We start from the raw sequence: 23,584 nt of genomic DNA on the forward strand, positions 1-23,584 counted from the left end.
TTTGTAACGCGAGAGGTGCGCAAAAGGAACGTTTACCGGTTCGCGTACCGGGTCGCGCCTCCGGATTGAGCTAACGGGAAGCTAACCGGTACGCGTACTGGGAGCGAAACAAAAAAAAATTTAAAAAAAATTGTATAAAAAACATGTAAAAAATATTTTTCTTTTTAAAGAATAATACATTGTAAAGGTTTTGATATTAGCTATTAAAAAACCAATGAAATTCACTGAAAAAACCATAGGTTATAGACCATATATAGTTAGGAATTAGCATTTACAAAACCTTAAAAATTCACTGACAAAAACCATAGGTTATACACCATATATAGTTAGGAATTAGCATTTAAAAAACCTTATTTTACTCACACAAAACCAATGAAATTCCATATATAGTTAGTTGTACTAACTATATATCACGCACCCGCAATCCACTGCTGATGATGTCACATATTACATCATTCATGACATGGTCAGTGACATCACTGATGACATCACTGATGACATCTCAAATGACATCACTGATGACATCACTGATGACAACATCCAGTGACTGTATTTTTCTGTAAAGTTAAAATATGTCTTACATATTTATGAATGAGTCGATGTATAAGTGTCTGGACGAAGGATTTAGTAGGTGCATGACTGAATGTATGAGTGAGTGATTAAATGTGTCTCACTGAGTGCATGGGTTAGTGACTAAACTGTCTTAATTTGTGCATCATTATGTCTGTTGTTCTGTAAACTGCTGCATGTGTTGATCAGTAGCTATATGAGTAACTATATAGGTTATTGATTGGTTGCCCAAGCATTTGTATGGGAGACTGAGTGTGTGTGTGGGTGGCTGGGAAGTGTATGACTCTGTGCATAGATGTATGGCTTCAAAAGTGCATGTTGGAAACAGCTGTATGGGCGGTTGACTGTGTGCATGACTGTATTGGTGAGTGAATAGATATCTCAGTGCTACATGTCAAATTAAGTACATATGTAAAATACAGTACATGTGAGAGTTGACATATATAAATAACTGTGCATAAGAGCCAGTGAATGTGTGAGTGGCTGTATGGATCATTGTGAACTTGTATCCAGGATTGTATAAGTGAGTAAATATGTTTTAGTATATGTTTGAATAAGTAAGGTGTGTTTAACTGTATAGTTAAGGAAACGGAGGTGTGATTGATTGTTTGCATGACTGTCTAGGTGTGTGTGTAACTTCATGGATGAGTGACAATCTGTGAGTCTGTGTTTACACTGAGTGTATCTAAGGTTATATTAGAGTCTGAAGAGGTTCATCGTATTATCACATGAATGATTTTATCAGTGATGTCATCAGTAATGTCATTTGAGATGTCATCAGTGATGTCATCAGTGATGTCATTTGAGATGTCATCAGTGATGTCATCAGTGATGTCATTTGAGATGTCATCAGTGATGTCATCAGTGATGTCACTGACCATGTCATGAATGATGTAATATGTGACATCATCAGCAGTGGATTGCGGGTGCGTGATATATAGTTAGTACAACTAACTATATATGGAATTTCATTGGTTTTGTGTGAGTAAAATAAGGTTTTTTAAATGCTAATTCCTAACTATATATGGTGTATAACCTATGGTTTTTGTCAGTGAATATATATATATATATATATATATATAAATATGGAGGGCGTGGCTTGGGGGGAAGGCAAGGGGGAAGCAGACCTAAGTCCGGAGCTCCCGACCCCCCGAGTCAAAGAACGGCGAGCAAGACAGACAAAACGCGAAGAAGCGCTACAACAACCGAGAAAGGAGGTGTATGAACGAAAGGGGCACCACGAGAGCCGAGCCAAGTTGGGGTGCTGCCACCAGAAGCTGGGAAAAAAGCGAAAAAAAAGTAGCCAGTCAAGAGGAGAAGGAGTAGGCAAGATGGCGGACACCTCGGAGAGTAAGTGAACGGACCGCCGAGACACCAAGTAAGAAGCGCCCGACCTCAGGCGCAGACCCCCCCGAGGCCCATAGAAGGGAGAAGGACCCGCCAATACCGTATGTAAGGCAGCAAGCAGAAATACCCCCCCAACCCCCCCCTGCCCACAGACGAGGAATCGAGGCGGCCATCTTGGTGTGGGAAAAAGCGAGGGGCGACCACACCGCAAGGAAGGCTCTTCCCCCAAGCGGAGCGCTCCAAGGCGCGAGGGAAGACCGCAAAGTAAGAGCGCGGTCGGCAGAGACAAGCGCGAACAGGGGGCAGGGGGCGGAAGAAGCCAAAGGGGAAGCGGCAGCCGGGAGGCGCGGAGCCCGCCACCAAGCCGCCCGGGAGAAGCGCCCGGGGCCGAACCCGCCAGTTGAAGGCAAGCGCCGGCGGCAGAGGGGGAAATAAAAATAAAAATAAATATACAATAGAGCCCAAAGAGGAAACGCTCAGTGCAACCACGAAGCAGAGGTACAAAAGAGGGGCGGCCATCTTGGGAGAGGCGCTGAAGCGAGCAAGCGGCCATTTTGGTGAAGGTGAAGCGAGGAGCACTCACAGAAGCGCCACACGAGCACCCGGGGCAGCAGGGGGAAACACCAACCCGACACCAACCCGGCAGAGGGGGAAATAAATAAATAATAATAGAGCCCGAAGAGGAAACGCTCAGTGCAACCACGAAGCAGAGGTACAAAAGAGGGGCGGCCATCTTGGGAGAGGTGCTGAAGCGAGCAAGCGGCCATTTTGGCGAAGGTGAAGCGAGGAGCACTCACGGAAGCGCCACACGAGCACCCGGAGCAGCAGGGGGAGACACCAACGCGGCCCGGAACCACCCCCAGAGAGCGACCAAACCCCCCCAAACGGCGGAGGCAGTGGGCAGACAGCAGACGCGGAGCAGCAAGCACGCACGCGCAGAAGCAAGGTGCGGAAGCCACAGCCAAGCCTACATCCCAAACCAACCCGCAACAGAAGCAGTAGAGGGTGCAGAGCTACGAGATTTAAAGCCTGAGAGAGCGCAAGAAGGCAGGACAAGGGGTAGAACCGCAAGAGGCTGGCGGAGTACAGGACAAAAACTAGAGTGGTCAAGTGGCCACCCAGGTTCAGAGACAACCCCCTAACAGCAATAAGCACCCTGAGGAACAAGGAAGGAAAGGGGGAAAACAAAGCCACCACAAGACAACCGCCAATAGAAGGAAAACCCAAGACTAACCAGGCCAGAGGAGGCACCGACGCCATGGCAGGGAGAGACGGGAAACAAGGCACAAACGACTTGAAAAAGAGCAAGAATGAAACTCCAGCCTCCCCGAGCAAGGAGCGCAGCGGCCAGGGTGACGGAACCATCACACTAGACACTCTCCTGAAGAAAATAACAGAAGGAAACGAGTTGGCAAAGGCCACGAAAAAGACAGTGGACAGCATCCAGATGGAGCTAATAGCGATCAGAGCAGAGCAAAGCAAAGCCAATGGCAGAATAGACGAGGCAGAGAAAAGGATAGGCCTGCTGGAGGACAATGCCAACATAACACACAAAGACCTGGGGCTGGTGATAAAGAGAACCACGGCGCTACAAAAGGCCATGGCGGAGCAGGAGGACAGGAGCCGCAAAGGCAACATACGACTCTTGGGAGTGCCCGAGGAGGAGGAAGACACACCGGGGGCATGCGCCCTAATGCTGGAGTCTCTAATACCCAAGCTCACCGGACTCAGTTTCGACAAACCGCTCGAAATCACCAAAGCATATCGCATACCGGCCAGAAAGCAAGCGAATAGCAACGCCCCTAGGCCTATAATATGTAAACCGCTAAGAGAAAATCACACCGACGCGATCTTTTTCGTCACCAGGAAGGGCCGTCCGATGCTGGTAAACGGAAGCAAAGTAACAATCACCCAAGATTTCTCCAAACTAACAGTTGAGGTGAGGAAAGGCTTCCTAGCCCAGAGGGACCACCTGCGGAAAAAGAACATCGCCTTCACTTTTGCGGGCCCGTCCAAAATGAGAGTGACAGACAGGCACGGAAGCAGAATCTTCGACGACCCCAACGACCTACACAGATACCTACAAGGCCCGGTACCAGAAGAAATGGAGCTACCAAGCCCGGGGGCGAAGCGAAGAGCATCCTCGGATGAAACACACGAAGGGGAGGAATAGGAAAGGGAATGTTTGTGTAACATGCACGCGCGACTTTGAACTGGAACTCTGAACTTAAACGAACAAATCTACCTCAGACAATCGCACAACAAGAGCAACCGCAGCTACCTCAGCAGTGCCACCGCAGCCACGGAAAGAAGGGGGAGAACAACAACAACCATATCCTTTTTAGCTATCACCTGATCGAACGAAGAAACCCTTAGGGCTGGGGGCCAGCCCAACAGCAGAGACTTGGCAAGGACTTGGGGGGGGGGAGTGTGAGGATCCTTGCTGTCACACACCCGAGTTACTACTGACGGGGGAGGGGGGAGGGGGGCGGGCAGGGGGGGGAAGTGGGGCAGGTGGACAAGACAGTACATGATACAGCCACCATCTGTGTAATGAACAAAATCCCTTTACTCTTTCTTTTTTCTACATACATACTTTACTTTTTCCCTCTTTCTATTCCCATCCAAACCCCTGGGGGGGGCCGCAAAACGCAAGGCATCAGCGACAACACCAGACCACCATGACAGACCCAACAAAAGCTGGCCTATCTACTGACCTGAAGATAGTATCCATGAACGTTAAAGGACTGAACCACCCGGTCAAACGAAGGAAAATATTAAAACACCTGGCCAAACTAAAGGGAGACGTATACATGCTGCAAGAGACCAAACTCTCAGAAGAAGAAGCAAAGCAACTCAAGGCTAGATGGATAGGGGAAGTACTCTGCTCACCAGCAAAAGGGAAGAAAAGAGGAGTAATAACGATCCTGAGCAAGAGGGCCAACCTAACAACACAAACAACGGACGCAGACGAGGACGGCCGCATGCTAATAACGAGCGTCCAGAGAGGGGGCGACAGAATACACGTGGTCCACATATACGGGCCCAACTCTGAAAATAAACAATTCTGGCAGGAAGTGGACAGCAAACTATCCGGCCTGCCCCAAGAAGACCTCCTGATCATAGCCGGGGACATGAACAGGACAATGGACCAGGCAACGGACAGGCACCCAAACAGACCAAGCCATAACTCCAACAACACCCTGAAAGACCTGTGCATCAAACAGCATCTAGCAGACCCATGGAGGCTACAACACCCAACAGCGCGTGAGTACACCTTCTACTCACACCCACACAACTCCTACAGCAGGATTGACTACATACTGATGTCCAACACTCACACGCACCTTATAGAAGAAACGGAGATAGCTCCAATAACCATCTCAGACCACGCTCACATAACACTCACTCTAAGTGGCAAACACAACGAAAGCCCAACGAGGAGATGGAGGCTTAACGACGACATCCTCCAGAACAGAGAGAACGTGAAAGAAATTGAAGCCACAATTAAAGAGTACCTCAAGCACAATGATAATGGCGAAGTAGGGAAGGACATCATATGGGACGCCCTCAAAGTAACACTAAGGGGGAAACTAATAAACATCAAATCCAGGATGAACAGAAGCAGAAACAAGAAAATCTCTGAGCTTGAGGAGGAGATAACAGCACTGGAGAGAGGTCACTGCGCAAACATAACAGACAAGAACACGCTCACCCTGCTCACAAAAAAGAAATATGAACTGAACAAGATCTTAAGCGAGAGGGCAGGGTCCTGGCTAACAAAGTTCAAATCAGTCAACTTATGCGCAGCAAACAAAGCAGGGAAACAGCTGGCATCCTACCTAAAGGCAAAACAGAGGCAGCACACGATAGCAGCAATAACAGATCAAACGAACAAGTCCCAAACAACGAACAAAGGAATACTAGAAGTCTTCAGACAATTCTACCAAGAGCTATACACCGAGGATAAGAACCTGAACAAGGATGCAGGACTAACTCTGCTCAATGACACCAATCTGCCAAAACTCAAGGAGGAGGAGAGGGAGTCGCTCGAAGCCGACATAACGGAAAAAGAGATTGAAGCAGCCATAAGCCAGCTAAAACAGAACAAAGCGCCAGGACCAGATGGATACTCCACAGCGTTCTACAAAACCTTCGGCGAACACATTAAAACGCTAATGGCACAAACGTACTCGACATGCATCCAGAACGGGAAGATGATGGAGTCCATGTGCGAGGCCAATATCACCATAATCCCCAAGGAGGGGAAAGACCCACAATACCCCCAGAACTACAGACCAATCTCGCTAATAAATGTCGACTGCAAAGTCTACGCAAAGGTCTTGGCCAATAGACTAAACAGAGTTCTGCCAGACATCATCCACACCTCACAAGTGGGATACATCAAAAACAGGCTATCGCAGGACAACACAAGGCTACTGTGCCATCTGATCAACCACACAGCAAGGAGCAATGAACAAGCAGTCATGATAGCGCTGGATGCGGAAAAAGCCTTTGACAGAGTCTCGTGGCCCTTCCTGAGGAACTGTATGGGGAGTTTCGGACTGGGGGAAAAATACACGGCAATGGTTATGGCCCTCTACAACAAACCGAAAGCAAAAATAGTGGTAAACGGGAGCGCATCCGAAACGCTCACGCTGGGAAGAGGCACCAGACAAGGATGCCCCCTCTCCCCCGGCCTCTTCTTGCTCGCTTTAGAACCCCTTCTAGCCAGAATAAGAGACAACACAGGTATAAGAGGCGTCAAGATCAAAGAGAAGACAGTCAAACTAGCGGCATACGCAGACGACATCCTAATCACAACAGCAAACCCCTCCCCGTCAATAAAAGCGCTCATGGCCACAATAGGAGAGTACGCGGAAGCCTCAGGCTACAAACTCAACAAGGAGAAATCGGAGTGCAAGCCAATGAATGTCCACACCACAAGAGAGGTCCTAGGCGACTCCGGACTGGCATGGCAGACGAAACCACTAAAGTACCTAGGACTCCACTTTGGAAGAGACCTCACATCAACGCTACAACACAACGAGGACCTTACACTGAAAAAAATAAAAGAAAGGCTGGAACTATGGTCGCCAAAATACATAAGCTGGTGGGGAAGAATAGAAACCATCAAAATGATGATAACCCCAGCGATAAACTACACGCTAACAATGCTACCACTCCCAGTGACAGAAACATTCCACCAAAAATTTGACCAACTCATAAACATCTTCCTATGGAAAAACAAAAAACCCAGGATAAGCCTACAAAAACTAAGACTGACAAGGGACCTTGGAGGCCTCAACCTGGCAAACTTCAAAATATACCAAACGGCATGCCTGGCGAGACAGGGTATTGCCTGGATAGACGATACACAGACTTACAAACCAGTATGGCTTGAGGTTGAACAAGACATCCTGGGAGGGCTCAAGCCAATAGCCCTCCTAACAGCAAACAGACACCCACAAAAAACTAACGCCATACTGAAACACACGAGAGAAGCACTGATGAAAGTAGACAGACGCATAGCACAGAAGCTGAAAGGCACAACATGGGAGTCTATCTGGTTCAACACAAAAGTAACCTATCATGGAGCGACATTGCACAACGACACATGGATCGAGAAAGGCATCAGCCTTCCTAACCAGACGGAAACCAAGCACGGACCACTGACGTTCCAGAACCTACAGCAGCTACACAACCTCCCAAACCAAGAGCTCTACAACTTCCTAAAGATCAAGACAGCCTTAACGAAAGCGAACCTACACAGAGAGGAGCCATGCATCATCAAGTACCTGCAAGTCCTTAACTCAGCAGGTCACCAAACTGCAAAGATCTACAAGCTCCTAAGCCCCTCCACGCTGGCGCAGAACAAGAAGGCCACCAACGCATGGGAGATGCTCCTGGGCAGGCAACTGAATGAAATAGAATGGGCAAAAATGTGGAGCTCAGCGACAACAAACAAAGTCACCCCACAACTAGCGCAAACAAAGTATTGGCTACTCCACAGGGCCTACTTGACACCATCCAGGCTCCACATGGTCGGCATTGCAGAATCAGGCAACTGCTGGAACTGCCAGAAAGAAGAAGGCACCCTCGATGACCTCATCTTCACCTGTGTAAAAGTCAAGAGGTTCTGGACACAGATCAACACCTTCATAAACGATATGCTCAAAGCCGACCTAACAATCAGCTTCGTAAGCCTGGCGACAGAACACATGACCGCGAACCTAAAAAGTAGAGAAGAGAGATAACTACTAGACCTACTCCTCACAGCAGCCCTTAAAATAATCCTGACTAACTGGAAGAACACAGCCAAAGCAAATTTTAAAACATGGATTAATTGGGTCACCTTCCTGAGAGGGGCAGACAACATCACAGGCAACTTCTCGAAAGAACACAACGCCAAACTACACATGTGGGGCCCACTCGACGACCACCTGAGGAAACCCCAGTAAAGGACCCCCCCCCTCTCTCTCTCTCCCCCTCTTTCTCTTCCTCTTTTTCTCCCTCCTCGTAACTGAGGGAAAACAAACGAAAGGAGCGCGCATCCACAAATGGACTTCACAGATGACATGATCTAGAGACTGGGTGATTTTCAAAAGTTTAAGAATGTTAATTATAGATAAGCAAAGATGTATTGAAGAATGAGTAGTTGTACGAGTGTCTGAATGGATGATTTAGTGGGTGTGTGACTGACTGTTTAAGTGAGAGATTAAACGTGTCTTATTGAATGCATGAGTGAATGACTAATCTGTGTGAATGTCTGTATCAGTGTGTCAGTTGGTGTGTAAGTGACTGCATGGATTTGTGAGTAGCTACATGAGTGTCTATGTGGGTTAATGATTGGTTTTCTGATTACCTGTATGGGTGCCTGAGTATCTGTGTGGGTGGGTGGGCAAATGACACCCTCCATGGACCTGTGGGTGGGTGATTCAGAGGGTGTATGGGTTCATAAGTGCATCTGCAAGGGGCTGTATGGGTAGGTGAGTGTGCATATGGCTGTGTTGAGTGAATGGATGTCTCAGTGGTATATGTGTGAGTAACTACATATGTGAAAGGCAATGTATGTGAATGTTGGAGTATATATACGTGACTATATGTGAGTCAGTGATTGTGAGAGTGGCTGTATGGATGAGTGTGTGCTTGTGTCAGTGATAGTATTAGAGAGTAAATATGTTAGTATCTGTATGAATAAGTGAGGTGGTGTGTGTATAACTGTATTGGTGAGTAAATGGCAGTATGATTGAGTCTTTTGGTGACTGACTAGGTGTGTGAGTATCTCTGTGGATGAGTGGCAGTATCTGAGTGTCTGTAGGGGTGTATGAGTGTATATATCAGGCTGTATTGATGAGTGACTGCATGTATCAATGACTGTATAGGTGAGTGAGTGGATGTATGTGGACTTATGAATCAGTGAGTGGGTATGTACTAACTGGTATTGGTGTGTCTATGGTTTCGAGAAAGGTAGTCTGTATTTTAGAGTGGGTGTAAGAAATGTTATATTAGGATGTGAGGAGGTGCGTCAGATATTAAGTGATGTCACTGACCATATCAAGACTGATGTAATATGTGACGTCATCAGCAGTGCATTGCGGGGGCACAAGTTATAGTTAGCTCAACTACCTATAAAGGCCGAATTTCTCTGGTTTTGTACGGGTGAAATGTCCAACTAACTATAACGTCCCTAAAACCTGTGTTTTTTCAGTGAATTTCTAAGGCATTTTAAATGCTAATTTCTAACTATAACGTCCCTGAAACCTATGTTTTTTCAGTGAATTTCAAAGGTCTTTTAAATGCTAATTTCTAAATATGCCTACATAGGTAGGACATGTGCAGAAACAGGAAGAAAGGTGCAGACAAAAGCAAGAGAAGTGCAGAAAGAGGAAGAAAGGTGCAAAAAGAAGCAAGAGAAGAACAGAAAGAAGCAACAGAGGTGCAGAAAGAGGAAAGAGGGCTGCCGAAAGAGGCAAGATAAGTGCATACAGAGACAAGAGAGGTGAATACAGAGGCAAGAGGGGTGCATAAATTTGTACAAGAGGTGCAGAAAGAAGCAAGAGAAGTGTAGAAAAAAGCAACAGGAGCTGCAGATAGAGGCAAGAGGGATGAATGAAGAAGAAATAGAATTGCAGAAAAAAACAGAAGTACAGAAAGAAAGAACACAGGAGAAGAAAGAGGCAAGAGGGGTGCATAAAGAGCCAAGAGGGGTGCATAAAGAGGCACGAGGGGTGCAGAAAAAAGCACAAGAGATGTCGAAATAAGCAAGACAAGTGCAAAAAGAAGCAACAGAGGTGCAGAAAGACGGATGAGGTATAGAGAAAGAGGCAAGCAAAGTGCAGAAAGAGACAACAAAGATTTTTTTAAATGGGGAAGAGGGGTGGAGAAAGAGGCAAGAGGGGTGCAGAAAGAAGCAATAGAAGCAAGAGATGTGCAGAAAGATACCAAAGAAGTACAGAAAGAAGCAACAGAGGTGCAGAAAGAGGCAAGAGGACTGCAAAAAGAGGGAAGAGGGGCGCAGAAAGAGGCACAAGGGGAGCAGAAAGAAGCAATAGAGGTACAGAAAGAAGCAAGAGAAGTGAAGAAAGAAGCAACAAGGATGCAGAAAGGGGGAAGTGGGGTGGAGAAAGAGGCAAGAGGGATATAAAAAGAAGCAAGAGAGTTGCAGAAGGAAACAAAAGAAGTGCAGAAAGAAGGAACAGAGGTGCAGAAAGAGGCAAGAGGGCAGCAGAAAGAGGGAAACAGGGTGCAAGAAGAGGCACCTGGGTTGCAGAAAGAAGGGACAGAGGTGCAGAAAAATGAAAAAGATGTGCAGAAAGAAGCAACGGATGTTCAGAAAGAAGGATGAGGGGTGGAGAAAGAGGCAATAGAAGTGCAGAAAGAAGCAATAGTGGTGCAGAAAGGAACAAAAGAAATGCCGAAAGATGTAACAGAGGTGCAAAAAGAAGCAAGAGAGGTGTAGAAAAAAGCAAGAGGAGCGCAGAAAGAAGCAACAGAGGTGCAGAAAGATGCAAGAGGGGTGCAAAAAGAGGCACGAGGGGTGCACAAAGAGGCACGAGGGGTGCAGAAAGAACCATGAGAGGTGCAGAAATAAGCAAGAGAAGTTCAAAAAGAAAAAACAGAGGTGCAAAAAGACGATAAGGGGTGGAGAAAGAGGCAAGCAAAGTGCAGAAAGAAGCAACAGAGATAAAAAAAGGGAGAAGAAAGTAGCACAAGGGTTGCAGAAAGAAGGGACATAGGTGCAGAAAGAAGCAAAAGATGTACTTACTCATCCCCTGACCAGCAGTGCGCCAGGAGGCGCGTTTGCAGAGTGGTGTAAAAAGGGGCGTGGCCTCGGACCATCTCTTAGCAATCCCTCGCAGTCCTTAGCCATCACTCGCCTAGACCTTCTGCTTAATACTCCTCTATCCATCTAACTTTCTCCCATTATCGAGGCTCCCCGGCCTCTCTCTTGCACGCTCCTAAACTGCAGATCAGCAGTACAACATGCCACAGACATCGCTGAAGCTCTACTCACTGAAGAAATTGACATCACTTTCCTCACAGAATCCTGGCTCAATGTCCATTCCATCCCCATTCTTGACAATCTCGCCCCTCCAGGGTACACCATAATCAGACAAGACAGGCTCATCAAAACTGGGGGGGACTATGCATCATTCACAAACCTGAAATACAGATTACCAAACTTAAACCTGCAGAATACCTATTGTTTGATTACCTGGTGTCGAAATCACTGCCAACGGTAACTCACCCGTCAAATTCCACACCATCTACCATCCTCCTGGAGAGTGTACTCTTTTCCCCGAAGAACTAACAGACCTAATAACACGGTTCTCCTTGACAGACACTAAAGACGTGTTCCTGGGTGACCTCAATATCCACTGGAACGACCCAGAAGACTCCACTGTCCTGAACCTATCGAACCTACTGGAAATATATAACCTCAAACAACTCTGCAATAAACCAACTCACATTAAAGGTGCAACACTGGATGCATTTGTTACCAACAATGAACTGGTCTCTCTGAGAGCGATTTCTCCCATTGACTGGTCCGACCACCACCTCATTCTGTTCAAGATTGATGCACTTGTCAGCCACCAACCTATTCGGGATGTCAAGCCTAAACTCTTGACCAGAAACATCAAAGAAGTCCCTTTATCCGAACTTGAATCCAGGATTCATGCCCATCTTCAACTCCAACCCTCATCATGGATGGCTGATGACCTCACTATACACTTTAACTCAAAAATGACAGAGGTTTTAGACCAAGTAGCTCCACTCAAACAACTGAGGTGAACCAAATCTAAACCCTGGTTTAACGTGGATCTGATGATGAAAGGCGTTAAATCAGACAAACGGAAAGGCCTTGGAGACTAAACCCTTCCACCTTACACCTAGCGCAACTTAGATCTGCTCGGCAGGCATACAAAAACACATTTTCAGCTTAAAGGCGTCTTTTTCCGCAGCCAACTAGATCTGGCGAAAAACAGACCGAGAGAAGTCTTCAACATTGTCAAAAGCCAAAAAACTGCACTCCCTCTCAAGAAATCGAAGCCACCAATGAGCGATGTGAAAAAATTGCCACCTTCTTCACTAATAAAGTCTCTGAAATTGATCGATCCTTCATGCAAACCGCTAACCCTCCTTCCCTCCTAACCTGCCCCCCTTTAACCACCCTTGACTATTCAGAAAGAGTTCTTAACAAGGACAATCAGACCTGCCTCCAGCTAAAAAACAATGCACATTGGTCCGACTTTGAGCTAATGTCGGAAAACGAGGTCTTCAGTATAATTTCTAATCTAAAACCTTCCTCCCATCCACAATTATAAAAGAACGCAACCACACAATTTCCCCTTTCTGGACAAAAATCAACAACACCTCTCTCACCTCAAGCTATGTCCCAGACTCCCTTCAACTAGGACAAATCACACCCATTCTCAAGAAACCTGTGGCCGACCCTAATGATCTTAACAACCTCATACCTATCTCTAACCTCCCATTCCTTGCAAAAACTTTGGAGAAATGTGTTCTCCACCAACTCAATAAACACATTGAGGAGTTCAACCTCCTCAACGCCTTTCAATCAGGATTCAGGAAAGGCTGTAGCATGGAAACTGCTATGCTCAACGTCTCCAACGACATTCACAAGGACTTAGATGAAGGTGAAGCCTGCCTACTCATCCTTATTGACCTATCTGCGGCATTCGACACAGTAAATCATCCAGCTGTTCTGGAGACCTTGTCGAAGCACTCCGGCATCAATGGCACAGTACTAAAATGGTTCACCTCCTTCCTTCACCACTGCTTGCAACAAATTAAAATCAACTCCTGTCTCTCAAAGCCAACAAAAGTCACACTTGGAGTAGTGTGGCTCACTGGTTAGAGGCGGCAGACCCGGGAGCAGAAGTCGGCCCCGGAGCAGGGTTCAATTCCCCAAGCGGCGGGGTTGTGGACTAGTGTCAGCGGACAAGATAATTCTCGCTTCGATGCTTACTTTAATCAGGGGTTCCACTCGGCAACTCTGGGCATTAGCTTGCCTAATCTCCACAACGGCCCCATCAATTCCGGGGATGCCTGGCTCCACCTTGGGGACTCCCAGCAGGGACCATCCCACAGGGAAAGCCAGGACGGGTTCCCCAGAGTTATACAGCGCCAGGAAACCTACGGACGGGTAGCAGTGCGCTTTACAAGCTCAAATACATTTACATTTACATTTTACTTGGGGTCCCACAAGCCTCAACCCTCTCCCCGTCCCTCATCAATCTCTTCATGGAGCCCCTCATAATCATCTTGAAAAAAGTTGGAGTGAATTACCACCTTTACGTGGATGACACCCAAATCTATTTCAAAATCAAGTCTCCCAGCGGCATCCAGCACCTCAATGCCATTGTAACTGAGATCCAAACTTGGTTAAACGTTCATCACTTAAAGTTCAACCCAGATAAAACGGAACTAATCCTATTCTCTCCAATAAGCAACCATCGTCCAATCCAAAAGTGGCTCAAGAATCTGGTTGCCCTAAACAGCCCCCTCGTCCTGTCCGACTCAGTTAAGTCTCTAGGCATCACCCTTGACAAGAACCTATCAATGCAGGCCCACATCAAAAACCCTGCAAAAAGTGTTCTTTTCTCTCTAAAACACGTCAAGAAATTTAAACCGTTTCTTCCCCATGATGACCTCAAGACAGTAGTCCAATCCCTAGTTCTCTCTAAAATCGACTACAGGTACGCCATCCTAACAGGGACTCCAAAAGCTCACCTAGCCCCTCTAAGAGCAGTGCTGAACATGGCCGCTCGACTCGTATCTGGAGTAAAAAAGATTTCAACACATCACTCCAGCTCTCAACTCACTCAATTGGCTTCCCATGGAAGGGAGGTGTATTTACAAGCTGGCCTGCATCACACACAAAACCCTTCACTCTCTGGCCCCCAACTACTTGAACAACAAACTGGTAAGAGCAGGTCAATCCAGAACACTGAGAAGCTCCAACTCACTCCTTCTTATTCCTCCGAAACTGAAAAAGAAAACCACACAATACCGATCGTTCTCTGGCAATGCTCCCAGGATGTGGAACGCTCTCCCTGGAGTCCTCAAATGCAACCCCTCCTTCTCCTGTTTTCAAAGGGACCTGAAACGCTATCTCCTTAACAAATACTTTCCTGACCAACGTCAACTAACCTAGACTTCAATATCCAAGTTGACTCCTCTCTCTCTTGACATTCAAGGATAGTTGGTGACCAGACTATGTTAATCACCTTTTTTCTTTTTATTGTTCTTTCCCCCTCCGATGCACTGTTTATTTATTTTTCATGCTGTATTTTTTTATCTCTGGTTTGCTTCCTTTCCGGCTGCTTACTAAGTAATGTAATTTCCTTCTGTTTTTTACAGTGTGTATGTAAAGTGCTCTGAAACCTACGGGTCAAGCTAGCGCTATATAAAACTTTTAAAATAAATAAAAATCCCACAGTGTGGGGCTTACTGGAGGGACCTGGTGGGCTATTTGGCCACTAAGGACCATTAAGATTCTAGGGGACTTAATCTCCCAACTTAGAATGCACTAGGGGATGCGTTTGCAGAGTGGTGCAGGGAGGGGGCAGGGATTCTGGCAAGATGCTGTTTTTCCCCTTTTTTGGGGGGCTAGAAGGGGGCTGTGTGGCCCCCCTTCTCTCAATATTTTCTGCACCCTCTGGACCCCATCTCCCAGGGCTTTCCACTATTCATTTTTTACATTTTATTTAAAACAGGAAGGGGGCCGCGCAGCCCCCTCCTGAGGCCGATTTTGGCCCGGGTACCCCATCCCACTGGGCATGGCCACATGTTTATATGTTGTTTTTTAAGGGAGGGGGCAGCGTGGCCCCCCTTCCCTGGGCCACTTTGGCGCCGGGAACTCCATCCCCCAGAGCCTGGCCAGCCTTTCCATTTTTTTTCATTTTGGAGGGGGGCTGCCTCCTGCGGGAGCCAACATTGCTTTTTGACAAGGGGAGATGCTGACATGCTGCTCCCCTTGTCCAAAAGCAATACTACCTTGCTTCATGGAAGCAAGGACAGGTTTTCTGCTCTCGCTTCCATGAAGCAAAGCACAGTTTGCAATGCCAGGGCGGGAGAACTGCAATGTCCTGGGGGTGGGCAGCCCGGCACATCCGAAGAGCTCTAATTAGAGCGAAACACTGTGTCAGGGGTTGCTTTTACTCATTTCAGGTTGGCTTGAGTTGGTATTTCACTAATTCAAAGCTGTAATATTGTGCCTGGAGTGATAAATGGCTTTTGTAATTTTACAGCTCGGCAAGGACAGCACTGTACTAGTCCTATGCTTATTTATTTATTCATTTATTTAGCGATTTATAGAGCGCCTGGTGACCCGGAGGCATCCCCGCGCTGTAGCATTTGTGGAGACCAGAGGGGAGAGGGGACTTTATTTTGGGAACAGCAGCGTTTTCAATTTTTTCCGGAAAAGGAGATGGCTGGGTTCCAGCCTCAGGGGGCGAGGAAGTGAGTTCCATCCTGAGGATGCTTTTACAGAAAAGCGTCGACCGCCGGTGCGTGCCTTCCTGTATCTGGGGACGTTGGCCAGACGCTCATTGCCCGAGCGTAGGGACCTGGGGGCCTTGTAGGGGGTGACCAGGTCTCTCAGGATAGCAGGGCCGAGACCGTTGAGAAGTTTGTGTGCGGTGCACAGGGCCTTGAATTCTACCCTTTGTCGTATTGGAAGCCAGTGGAGGGCCTTGATCGCTGGTCTGGCTGAGACTCTGGAAGGGAGATTCATAAGGAGCTGGGCAGCTGCGTTTTGCGTACGCTGAAGTTTAGCCATAGTGGCTTCAGGAGCTCCCAGATAGACCGTGTTACTGTAGTCTAGCCGCGCAAGGATCAGACCTTGGACCAAGAGTTTCCTAGATAGGGGCGGAAGTAGTGGGAGGATCCTGCGGATGGAGCGCATGAGACCAAAACAGGTGCCTGCTGTTTTGGCTGCTTGGGTTTTCAGAGACAGCTCGGGTTCCAGCCAGACTCCTAAGGTCTTAATTACTTGTTTCGGGGTGGGTACTTCCCCGAAGACGTCTGGCCAGACCGATGAGGGGATGGTGGTCCATTGCTTGCCCAAAAGCATGACTTCTGTCTTTGATCCGTTTAGCTTGAGCAATGACTCTCACATCCAGTGGTGAATTTGCTGGAGGCAGTTCGGCAGATTGTCTGGGTGATTGTCCAGATGTGAGAGTGAGACGACCAATTGCGTGTCGTCCGCATAGCTCACTATCTTGATCCCGAAGGGGGCGACGACATCCTCGAGGGGGGCCATGTAAGCATTAAATAAAGTGGGGCTTAGTGATGACCCCTGGGGGACTCCGCTCGCAAGGGGGAGGGAGGCAGAGTGGGAGTTGCCATCCCATACCTGGAACGAGCGCCCTGAAAGGAAGGATTCTATCCATGTGAGCGCCGAACCTGCGAGCCCTGCCACGGCCAGCCGATGGAGTAGGACACGGTGGTTAACCGTGTCAAAGGCTGCGCTGAGGTCCAGGAGGATCACTGCCACTGACCCTCCTGAATCCAGGATGCACCTTGCCTCCTCGATGACAGCGAGAAGGGCGGTATCTGTGCCGTGGCCCGGGCGGAACCCAGTTTGTGACTGCCGCAGAAGGTTGTTTGATTCAAGGAACTGTGACAGTTGCCCATTGACCAGTTTCTCGGCCATTTTGCTGACGCATGGGAGGAGTGAGATTGGCCGGTAGTTCGCCATGTCGGCGGGGTCCAAATGAGGTTTTTTTAAGAGTGCCTTGACTACTGCACTCTTCCAGCTTGGGGGGACAGAGCCTTGAGATTTGCTGTATAAATTTCAACTTTGTCATTTTCTTTCTCGGCGTGGATAGCACTGTGCTAATCCTATGCTTAAAAACTTTGATAGAAAAACAGACATTTGAGGTGAGCAGATCTAGAGTGTCGCTGGTGTTGAGAGTGCTCTTACAGGGGCTGCTTTCCACCTAAACTTGAGAACTACCCAGAGTTCTCTCCTTCTTTTTTGCATAATTTATGCGTCACTCTATGCCTGAAAGGGGTTTGTTTTGATATATATATATATATATATATATATATATATATATATATATATATATATATATATATATACATATACATATATATATATTCACTGAAAAAACCCATAGGTTTCAGGGCTGTTATAGTTAGCTGGACATTTCACTCATACAAAACCATTGAGATTCCTCTGTTAGAGTTAGTTCTGCTAACTATAACTCGCACGCCCGCAATGCACTGCTGATGATGTCACATATTACATCATTTATGACATGGTCAGTGACATCACTGATGACATTTCAAATGACATCAGTGATGACATCACTGGTGGCATCATTCAGTGAATGTGGCTTGGTTTGATACTTAAATATGTATTATATATATAGTAATTTGCATTGAACAATGAGTGGATGTATAAGTGTCTGGATGGAGGATTTAATAGCTGTGTGATTGACTGTTTAAGTGACTAATTTGAAGTGTCTCACTAAATACATGGGTTAGTGACTAAACTGTGTGAATGTCTGTATCACTCTGTATGTTGTTGTGTAAACTGCTGCATCAGTTGGTTACTAGCTACATGAAAGTCTATATTAGTTATTGATTAGTTGGCTGGGTATTTTGTATGGAGAGTGAATGTGTGTGTGGTTGAGTGGGGTGTGTGTTACATTGCAAAGATGGGTGAATAGTTGATTCACTAGGTATATGAGGTTAAGAGTGCATGTGGAAACAGTTGTTTGGGTGAGTGAGTGTGTTTATGGGTGTGTTGATAAGCAAATATACCTGTCAGTGGTACATGTCCAACGAAGTAGAAAAATAAAAGGCAGTGTATGTGATAGTTGTTGTATATAAATAACTATACATAAGAGTCAGTGATTGTGTGAGTGACTGTATGGATGACTGTATACTTGTAATAGTGATTTTATAAGACACTAAGTATGAGTTACTATCTGTATGAATAAATGAAGTAGTGTTTATCTGAGTAAATGTAAGTGTGATCAATTGTTTGCATAAGTGAGTAGGATGACTGCATAAGTAGGATGTGTGCTGGTGTGTCAATGTCGATGTAGGTGTATGAGTGCATTTGATAGCGTTCTATTGATCAAGGACAGCATGTATGAGTGAATCTATTGGTGAGTGATTAGATGTCTGTGTACACCTAGGAATCAGTGAGTGGATTTATAGAAACTTGTATTGGTTTTTCAATGGTTTCAAAAATAGTACTTTGTATTTCATAGTGAGTGATAAAAGGTTATACTACTGACTGATGAGGCTTATCAGATTGTCACGTGGAGGATGTCATCAGTGATGTCATTTGAGATGTCATCAGTGATCTCACTGACCATGTCATGTATGATGCAATATGTGACATCATCAGCAGTGCATTGCGGGCGCACGAGTTATAGTTATCAGAACTAACTATAACGGAGGAATTTCAATGGTTTTGTACGAGTGAAATGTCCAGCTAACCACAACAGCCCTGAAACCTATGTTTTTTTCATTGAATTTCAAAGGTTTTTTAAATGCTAATTTCTCACTTTAACGTAACTGAATTTCAGCTTTTATAAATACTAGTTTCTAACTTTGCCAACATAGGTAGGACATGTGAAGAAAGATGAAAACATACAGAAAGAAGAACAAGAAATGCAGAAAGAAGCAACAGAAGTCCTCAAAGACAAAGAAAAGTGCAGGAAGAAGAAAGACGTGCAGAAAGAACAAACAGAGGAGCAGAAAGAGGCTTTGTTGCAAAATCATCCTGTACCCTCAACTTTTTCAGATGGGTACTGGTGGTAACTGACTCTGACTAACCAGTGCTAGAGCCAGTTCTAAGCTAAAAGACACTTAGAATACAGTTAAGACACCTACATACACTAGGGATCACTATGCGTTGGGGTACCCTTGTTATTATCATGACCTCCTCTGTAAGCCCCTAGTAAATAATGGGGTAGGGGGATTAAAACTACATCTTAAAAGGCGCCACATGGCGCGTTTCCACACTGGTGAAGGGAAGGGGTGGCTGAGCTGAATTGTGCAAACACCCCCTGTGGCTATTTTAATTTTGGGGATAAAGTCCCCTTGAATCCTGAGTGTCCCTTGGGTACAACTAGCCCATCAGGTATCTCTAGTTAGCACCACAGAGCTGCGTTGCAGAAAAAATGGGCACGGCCTAGACCACCTCTCTGCAACGCAGCGCAGTAGCGCTTACTGGAAGCACCTGGTGGACTAGTTGTTACCATGGGCCCTCAGGATTGAATGGGAATTATTTCCCCAACTTAAAACGCGCCATAGGGCGTGTTGGCACACTTCACCTCATGCCCCGTCCCCTCCCTTCCCAACTGTGTAAACACCCCCTGTGGCCGTTATAGGTTGGGAGATTAACTCCCCTTTAATCCTGAGGGTCCCTCGGGGCAAATTAGCCGACTAGGTACGTCCAGTAAGCACCATTGCAGAAAGGTGTAAAAAGGGGCACAGCCTATCAATCAATCAATCAATCAACAGAATTTGTATAGCGCGCTACTCACCCGTAAGGGTCTCAAGGCGCTGAGGGGGGGGGGGGGTCGCTACTGCTCGAACAGCCAGGTCTTGAGTTGTTTCCTGAAGGAGAGAGGGTCCAGGGTCAGCCGTAGGTGAGTGGGGAGGGAGTTTATGTCTTGGCTGCCAGGTAGGAGAAGGATCTTCCTCCGACGGTGGATTTGCAGGTTCGTGGGATGGAGGCGAGGGCGAGGCTGGCGGATTGGAGCTGGCGGGTGGGTGTGTAGAATGTGAGGCGGCTGTTGAGGTACTTCGGGCCCGTGTTGTGGAGAGCCTTATGTGCGTGGGTGAGGAGTCTGAACATGATCCTCTTGTTGACGAGGAGCCAGTGCAGGTCTTTCAGGTGGGCAGAGATGTGGCTGTGGCGAGGGATGTCTAGGATGAGTCGTGCTGAGGCATTCTGAATGCGCTGGAGTCTTTTCTGGATTTTGGCTGTGGTTCCAGCATAGAGGGTGTTCCCATAGTCCAGACGGCTGGTGATGAGGGCCTGGGTGACCGTCTTCCTGGTTTCGGTGGGGATCCATCGGAAGATCTTTAGGAGCATGCGCAGGGTGTTGAAGCAGGATGACGAGACGGCGTTGACTTGCTTGGTCATCGTGAGGGAGGAGTCCAGGATGAAGTCCAGGTTGCGTGCGTGGTCTGTTGGCTTGGGTGCGGTGCCCAGGGCAGGGGGCCACCAGGAGTCATCCCAGGCAGAGGGAGATTGTCCGAGGATGAGAACTTCCGTCTTGTCTAAGTTCAGTTTCAGACGGCTGATCTTCATCCATTCCGCGACGTCTTTCATTCCTTCCTGGAGGTTGGCTTTGGCGGTGGCGGGGTCGTTGTTGAGGGAGATGATCAGCTGGGTGTCGTCGGCGTAGGAGATGATGTTGAGGTTGTGTTGGCGTGCAATGGCTGTGAGAGGGCTCATGTAGACGTTGAAGAGGGTGGGGCTGAGTGAGGATCCTTGCGGAACGCTACAGATGACTTCGGTGGCCGCGGATCGGAACGGGGGGAGGTGGACTCTCTGGGTTCTTACGTCGAGGAACAAGATGATCAACTCCAGGGCCGCTCCTTGGATTCCGGTGTTGCTGAGGCGCTGTATCAGGGTGCGGTGGCATACGGTATCGAAGGCTGCTGAGAGGTCCAGGAGGATGAGGGCAGCAGTTTCCCCGTTGTCAAGCAGGGACCTGATGTCGTCGGTGGCTGCGATGAGGGCGGTCTCGGTGCTGTGGTTGGCTCGGAAACCGGACTGTGAGGGGTCGAGGGATCCGTTGGTCTCGAGGAAGGCAGAGAGTTGTCTGTTGACAGTCTTCTCGATGACTTTGGCTGGAAAGGGGAGGAGCGAGATGGGGCGGAAGTTCTTCAGGTCCGTGGGTCCGCGGTGGGTTTCTTCAGGAGGGCGCTCAGCTCGGCATGTTTCCAACTCTCCGGGAAGTTGGCGGATGCGAAGGAGCTGTTGATGATGTTCCGGAGTTGGGGTGCGATTATGGAGTTGGCTTTGTTGTAGATGTGTTGTCGGCAGGGGTCGGTAGGGGAGCCGGAGTGGATGGTGTTCATCAGGCGGGTGGTGTCTTCGGTGTTAATAGGGGTCCAGGTGCAGAGGATGGTGAATGGGGGGCATTGGTTCGGTGGTTGGGTGCGTGGTCAGTGCGCCGAAGCTGTTGTGTATGTCGGCAATCTTGCAGTGGAAGAACGAGGCGAGTGAGTCGCAGAGGTCTTGCGAGGGTGTGATGTCGTTGTTGCAGGCGCTGGGGTTGGAGAGCTCTTTAACGATGCTGAAGAGTTCCTTGCTGTTGTGGGTGTTGTTGTCCAGTCGTTCTTTGAATGTTGTCTTCTTTGTGGTGCGAATCAGCTGGTGGTGTTTGCGGGTGGCGTTCTTGAGGGCGGTCATGTGTTCTGCTGTCTGGTCGTGGCGCCAGGCTTTCTCGAGGGTGCGGCAGGTTTTCTTGGAGTTTTTGAGGTCGTTGGTAAACCACGAGGCTTTCCTGCTGCCGGGTCTGCTGGAAGGATTCTTCAGTGGTGCGAGTTCGTCGGCGCAGTTGGTGAATCACTGTGTAAGGTTACATCTGCTTCGTTGGGGTCCGTCGTGTTGGTGGTCGGGTTCTGGCTGAGGGCGGTGGTGAGCTGGTCGGCGGTGATCTTGCTCCAGCTTCTGCGGGGAACCTGTTGCGGGTGGTGGTGAGTCGTGGTTCTCCTAAAGTTGAAGTGGACGCAGCTGTGGTCTGTCCAGTGTAGTCCGGTTGAGTGGCTATAGGAGATGTGCTTGCTGGAGGAGAAGATGGGGTGGAGCGTGTGGCCGGCATAATGGGTGGGGGTGTTCACCAGTTGCTTGAGTCCAAGGTTGGCAAGGTTGTCCAGCAGGGCGGCGGTGTTGGAGTCCTTGTTGTTCTCCAGGTGGAAGTTGAGGTCCACTAGGAGGATATAGTCTGTGGAGGTGAGGGAGTGCGGGCTGACGAAGTCTGCGATGTCTTCGCTGAATTACGTGCGTGGTCCCGGGGGTCTGTAGATGAGCGCCACTGCGCTGCTTTGCAGAGAGGTAGTGCAGGCTCATCTACAGACCGTCACGGACCCCCCAATTAAAATATTTAGAGCCCCGGTGAGGTGTCGGGTCCCGGGGCATGTGGGGGGGCTTGAGCCACCCACACAGGTTATTTGAAAAAAAAAAGCCCCATGGGTGGCGGTCCCTGGGGCTGCGGGGGCAGTGTTCCCTCCCTGCAATTAAAATAGAGTTTAGCCCGAGGGGTGGCGGTCCCCAGGGCTTGGGGGCCCTTAGAGGCCCCCCATCATTACATTAACAAGCCCTGGTGCGTGTCAGTCCCCGGGGCTGCCGGAGGGCTGTATCCCCCCCGCAACTATTAATGTGTTGCCCCAGGGGGTGGTGGTCCCCGGGACAGTGTGGGGGGAAATTGGGCCCCCCACACTTTTTTTTTATCATGCCCCGGGACTTGGCCCCCCAGGGGCTAATTACCAACCAAGCGCGGGAGCCCGCACTTTGGTTTTTTTTTTATCGGCAGAATCCACGCACACAGTGCGGATCCTGCCGTTTAAAAAAAAGCAAACGTTTTTTGGGCCTTGGGGGTCCTTGTGGGACCCCCTGAGCAGGCCTAGGGGGTCAGGGTGTTTCGACCCTGCCCCCTTTTTGCGTTTTGTGCTTTTTTTCTTCTGTTTTCTTGTGCCTCGGTTCTACCGAGGCACAAGATGGCTGCCAACACTTCCTGGTTTGGAGTGTTGACAGACAATTAGCATTCGGCTTGTCATCGGGAGGGTGCGCGAATCCTGTGCGGCCATAGATATATGTATGATTTTACTTTTGATTTTCTCAGCAAATGCTGAACGGATTTACACCATTTAACAAAAAGGCACAACTCTGAACCAAGGGCTACCTCTTTGCCAAATTTGGTGTAATTCCATTTAGCAGTTCGAGCTGTAGCTGCGACTAAAGATTCCTATAGAAAATTGCATGGGGAAAACCCCTTTTGGGACCCCCTTTTTCTCTGCCCCTGCTTCACGAATCATTCCGAGACTTTCTGGATAGGAGCGTACCGGAGCTGGCCAAAAGTTTTGACATTTTTGCGAAGATTCGTCAACCGGCACCAAAGTTATTGGGAAAAGAATGTTGCGGATTTCCTATGGA

General features: G+C 48.0%; 1 protein-coding gene across 2 annotated transcripts in view; it reads left to right on the top strand.

Annotated features, from left to right (window-relative positions):
• The window catches only part of LOC144818811 (protein NipSnap homolog 3A-like), a 350,954-nt gene that overhangs the window by 311,806 nt on the left and 15,564 nt on the right, over positions 1-23,584 (top strand). The window lies entirely within an intron of this gene.

This window comes from Lissotriton helveticus, chromosome 2_1 (genome assembly GCF_964261635.1).
Source record: "Lissotriton helveticus chromosome 2_1, aLisHel1.1, whole genome shotgun sequence".
Taxonomy (NCBI): Eukaryota; Metazoa; Chordata; class Amphibia; order Caudata; family Salamandridae; genus Lissotriton; species Lissotriton helveticus.